This window comes from Mesoplodon mirus (genome assembly GCF_964341445.2).
Source record: "Mesoplodon mirus genome assembly, contig: HAP1_SCAFFOLD_482, whole genome shotgun sequence".
Classification (NCBI taxonomy): Eukaryota; Metazoa; Chordata; class Mammalia; order Artiodactyla; family Ziphiidae; genus Mesoplodon; species Mesoplodon mirus.
Genome location: NW_028295502.1, coordinates 467,007 through 473,006, shown reverse-complemented (window position 1 = coordinate 473,006; position 6,000 = coordinate 467,007).

Here is a 6,000-nt window from a genome sequence, read left to right as displayed (position 1 = left end):
GCCCAAGGCTGCAGCCCAGGGGCAGGGGAGGTCTCCTCTGCCTCTAAATACTTCTTCTGTACTTCTACTCTGTGCAAGCTCAGCTACGCTGGTAAGGGCGTGGGGCTCCTCAGGTGACGGGGTGCTTGGCTGTGAAGCAGGAGGCACACAGATCCCAGGGAGGCTGAGAGGAAATCCAGGGTCATCAGAGGTGATGAGGGCTCTGTGGAGGAGCCTGGGCAGGATGGCTGAGCTGTTCCGAGGGCGTGGATGCCAGCTGAGTCTGGGGGTGTGTGTGTGAATACTGCTACTACCATGGTGGGGAAGTCAAGGAGCAGGGGCCGGAAAGGTCTGGGCTTGAGGTGGAGGGAAGAGGGACCAGATTAAGCATCTTCAGAGGAAAATGTAGGCTTTGTCTTTGCCTTTGCTTCCAGAGAAGGACAGAGTTCTGCATCATACACCTCCAGCCTGAGAGCAGGACCATCCAGCTCAGGTGCACACAGCTCACACATACACGCGCCCTCCAGGCACAGCCCTTCTCAGTGCACATCAACCCCAAGCACGTGCTCCACAGTACTCTCCTGCACCACAGCCCCATTCCACAAGGAATGCACCACCGATATTCCCAAACTCACACTCCTCATCGTACACGCATCCAGCCGCATCCCTCACATACTACAGCCCTCACCACCATACTCCACACCCCTGTATACAGACACCGCTCCAGTATACCCCCCCACGCATATGAAAAGCCCACAGATGACACCACATACACCACTCCGTCCTACGGCCAACGGACACCAAGCTCACGACATTGCTATGTCGTGCCAATGTCCCTCTCTCGTCTACCACACCTGCTCCCTCAGCTTCCGGCATGGCCCATGCATGTTATTATGATTTTAATTTCCTTTTTCAGGAATCCGGAGATTTCATCGAGACACTGCCCAGCCTAGACCACCCCTAGCCCAGGATCAGGAAGAAGGAGAGACCGCTTCCCCATCACACTGTGTCTCCTCCTCACCCTCTTCACCCTGTAAGAACTATCTGCACCCAGACAAAGAGGAAAGGGGCATGAAAATATACTACATGCAGGTACAAGTGAACAAGGGTGTCGCTGTCTCCTGGAAGACAAAGAAACCCTTGGAGTTGCCTGAAAAGCAGCTGAGGATAGAAGAAGTGACCCTTCCTGAGGATGTGTGCGCAGTAGCCACTGACCCTTCTTCTGATGTGTGCACCGAAAGCCTCCTGTCTGACAGTGAGCCCACTGGGGAGGAGAAAGAGTATGAGGAAAGGGCAGAGCCAGGCAGCCCATCAGGGCCACCTGCCGTCGAGGAGAGACCCAGCGCCAAGACAGCGGACTGGATGCTGACCATGGAGACCGGCTTCAGGTGCATGGCCTGCTGCCGGGTCTTCCCCACCTTGGGGATCCTCCAGCAGCACGTGAAGGGCGGCGTCCTGCAGGGCTTCAGCTGCCGTGCCTTTCATCTCACCATGGCCCAGCGGATGGGCAATGTGGAATCTGAGAGCACCACTGAGGAAGAGGACGAGGAGGAGGAGGAGGAGAACGAAGAGGAGGAGGAGGAGGAGGAGGAGGAGAAGGAGGTAGAGAAGCAAGAAGAAAAGGAGAATGAGGGAGAGCAGCCCACGGGGGAAGGCCCCAGCCCAAAGAGACCCCGCAGGCAGGGTCTTTTCTCTCCTTTGAGTTCCAAACAGCAACTGAGATTCATGGGACAGAAGATCCTGGAAGACGGTGTGGCCGTCCCTTGGAAGAGGTAAGGCTTGAGGCTGGCAGTCTTCTGAGCCTATGTCACGAGGGCCCAGAGGAGTCTAAGGGAAGGGGCCGCACACATGTGCTGGTTTACCTAATGGCTCTGCAGTTGCAACAAATGGGACACACCCAGCACTAACAAAGGCATTGACCTCTGTTGACGTAAACAAGAAGGTGGAGCCTTTTCCTAGGAGTTTTCTCAGGGTCTGCACGATGGACCTCAACTCTTAGAGGACGTACTGCCAGCAGCTCCTTCTCGGCAGAGAGAGCCAGGAGTGGTCTCAAGAGAGGACAGGGGCCCTTGCAGGACCAGAACTTTGAGGTCTGAGAGCCTTGGGCCTGAGCCGAGATCTCACCCGGACCACTGGACCTAGCCTTCTGTGACAAAGGGGAATATGAAAGAGAGTCACGTGGAAATGAGGTCCCCCGAGATATGGAAATGTTCCAGAACCTTCGTTGCGTGGTAGTTGATCTGGAGCCAAGCTCACTGTGGTGTGTGTGGCTCTGAGCATTAAGGCAATGCTGGAGGGTAACCCTGACCAGCAGAGCTTGGAGTGCTTCTTGTCTCTTCCTGTTCTACCTCATTTGTTTTATCCCTTCCAGGGAGAAGAAAGGACCCTCGGGAGAGTAGCAGACAGAATGCCATGGTCTGAAGGAGGATGAAGGGACCGGCACTCAGTCTAACATCATATGACAATAGAAGCGTCCTATGCAATAAAGGGCATTTTCCAAACCTTTCCTGGAGCTTTTATTTAATGACATTTTTCTATCTATGCATCTATCTGTCATCTACATCTGTATCTTTCAAGGTTTGTGAACAAGCTTTCACATAAGCACTAGAGACGTCCGCCAGCATTTTCCAGAAGAGGCCTGCAAATTGCTGGGGACTCCTCACAAATAGGGAACGGCCACAACCCGTGCCACACAGACTATGCGCGTGGCCCTCCTGACGTACTCCCACTCTCTCTCTGAATTTCCCAACGTCTGAGATGAGGGTGCTGGCTGGAGGCAATGATCACGTGCAGGCTGAATCTTCTCCAGATTCTGATTCTCTTCCTGGGCATATCGTCCTCAAGCAGAGTCTCCATGTCCCTGGCCACACTGATCTCTCTCCTTCAGTCCTTCCCTCCCTCCCTCTCCTGCCTCCCAGTGCAGAGAATACTTGTTTGCATTTGAGACGACATTTATTTTTGGTTCACAGAATTCTCACCTGTTCTACTGTGGCCTCCGTTGTGAACATTCCAAAGCTGAGACTTTTCTGTTTTTCTCCCTCATTTCTGCTGAGTCTTTACCTTCCTAATGCAGTGAACTCACAGTGCCTAGCTGACTGGATGGGGAAAAAAATCCAGGGAGCAAAGAGAAATAATAAAAGAATATATCAGTTAATTTTTCATAGTGTTATCCAACTACATATTTTTAAAATTTTGGAATAATATTAGGAATCTTCTCTTTATAAAAAACTGAATTATCGGGCTTCCCTGGTGGAGCTGTGGTTAAGAATATGCCTGCGAATGCAGGGGTCATGGGTTCGTGCCCTGGTCTGGGAAGATCCCACGTGCCACGGAGTAACTAAGCCCGCGTGCCACAACTACTGAGCCTGCGCTCTAGAGCCCGTGTGCCACATCAACCGAGCCCACGTGCCACAACTACGGAAGCCTGCGTGCCTAGAGACCATGCTCCGCAACAAGAGAAGCCACTGCAATGAGAAGCCCGTGCACCACAGCCAAGAGGAGCCCCCGCTCACTGCAACTAGAGAACGCCCGCTAGCAGCAACAAAGACCCAATGCAGCCCCAAATAAATTAATTAATTTTTAAAAATTGAATTAGTTTCAAGGGTACAATGTATAAAAGTACAATAAAAGCCCCCCTTCATAACCCCCCAACCCCACTCTCAAGATGGAATCGATATGCTGTGATACAATTTATAGTCGTAGTACTACTCCTCCTCCCACCACATCCGAAATCCTCTGAGCCAGGGGCAGCAGCTTCCTTTCACAATGCTAGGACCCGCCACAAGACACATGATAATCCCTTTGGACATTTCAAGGAGCGGCACCAAGGGAACAGTACCGGGGAAATGCCACTGACAGCTCAGAATATCCATGGCATTTCTAGAGCCTCGGCACTGCTCTCGCTCTGGGAATGAAGGTCCAAAAAGCACATCGGAGAATGTTCATAGTTGTAAACAAGCTCCACCTTTGAAACACAATCTACATAGAACCACATATACAAGCCTGCACGATGGATGAAGCCAAGGTCTCCTCCATGATTTCCCTTCTGACCACCTTATTGTCTCCTCAACCATAAAAGGTGAACTTGAAACTCAGGACCTTGCCTTGTCACCAGAAACATCCAAGCTTGGATCAGTCTTTCTAAGACCAGATACTTGCTCTCTGAACTATTAGAGACTTGTCACATACACACAGGTAGAACAGGATTATTTCTATCTACCTGGGGACCTGGAGTCTTTCACATTGCTCCTGTTAAAACTCTCACAACAGCAAAACTTTACCTACAAAGGGTTCAAGCTATGACACTCCCAACTTCCACAAACCTCCTCAGCTCTTGTGAGTCACATGCAGCCAATTCCAGGAATTGGAAACATGGTTGTGAGGATGAAACTGACTTTGGGGCTCCCCTTGGATATGGTCTTCCAGACTTACCAAAAGGCCATTAAGAGGAAGGTTTACCCCACCTCAGGGAAACCCGAGGCAGTACTTGCAGTCAAGGGCTGGCCATGGCTTCTGAGCTACATCCAAAAAGAATTTCATACTGTACCTGGATCTGCTGAAGCCATTTCTGACTGTCCGAGAGCCAGCATGTACCGTTCCTCAACTGCCTCCATTGTGGATCATCAGTAGGGCTGTCAGATTTAGGACATAAAAATACAGGATACCCAGTTAAACTTGAACTTCACATGAATAATAAGTCATTATTTTTAGTATAAGTAGATCCTATGAACTATTTGGGGCATACTTATCTTCAAAATGTACTCGTTGTTTTTCAAACATTCATATTTAACTAAACAGTCTATATTTTATCTGTCAACCCTACTCAGCAGAAATGATGGAGGCTCATAGAGATCCAGGAGACGCCTCAGCGCCTCCTCAGCTTTTATTTCTACGTCCTGGACAGCGAGCACGAACCTTCCACTCCCAGTCAGTGGCTAGAATGGAGGATATTCTCTGTTTTAGAGCTTTTTCTACTTGTCATTGTTATTATCTTCCTTATGTTAAAGAGATGTTTATTTTTTCCCAATCTTAATAGCTCATCCAAACGTATTTCAAAGTTCATTAGAGAAGGGAAAAACAATATGGTTCTGAAAAGTGAAGGAAACCGCCTGGTGTTTAGTAAAGAAGTAGTAGGGAGACTGAAAAAGCCAAACTTAATAAGCAGATCTCTCCAAGGGTATTTTCAGAGCTTGATACCCTCCCACACCCTGAAAATATTATTACATCAAGACTGTAGAACTGCTAACCAAATGTAAGGCTCCCATATGATTCTATCAAACTGAGGATGCTTCTTTACTAAGCAGTGAGCACACTTGCTGTCCCAGGGACCTTGGCAGTTGCAACGTAGGGCTCTTCCCTTTGGGATGGAAACAGCAAGTTTTCCTGTGGTCTACACGCTGGCCCCAAAAATACTACACTCCCAATACTTGTCAACTTTAAGTATTTTTCTACATATCTCCATTTTTCTGTTACTATTTGGACTACATCCTAGACTTGACACTACATAAATTGCATTCAAGAAGCTATTTTTAAAAGTTGGTAGGAAACCTTAAATCTATGGCTTGCAGTCCCTGGCTTACTTTCATCCAGGTGCATAAGGGTTTTCAAAAGTAGTCAGGTTACTTACCCTGTATCACAGCCCCACGCTTGTGTCACAGATATAAAAATGGAACATGATATTTAAGGTTTTAGTTGCCAAATCATCAAGCCTCCCAGACAGAGGCAATAGAGCAAAATGATTACAGAGGCATGGATTTTGATTTGCTCCAGTGTCTTGGGCAAGTCACTTGGCCTCTGTATTTATTTGTACTTATCTGCACTTATCTGTCACTTGGGGGTCATAATTGTACCTGGTCCATGGGTACGCTGTACAAATGATCTGTAAAGTAGTTACAAGAAACCGACACAGAGTAAGCACTCCACAGACATTGGCTATTAGCTATTGGAAATAGTTCTCCGTGAAACAGATGACATTATCCGTGGATGACTCGGTGGGAGACAGTGAATCACAGAATCACAGCA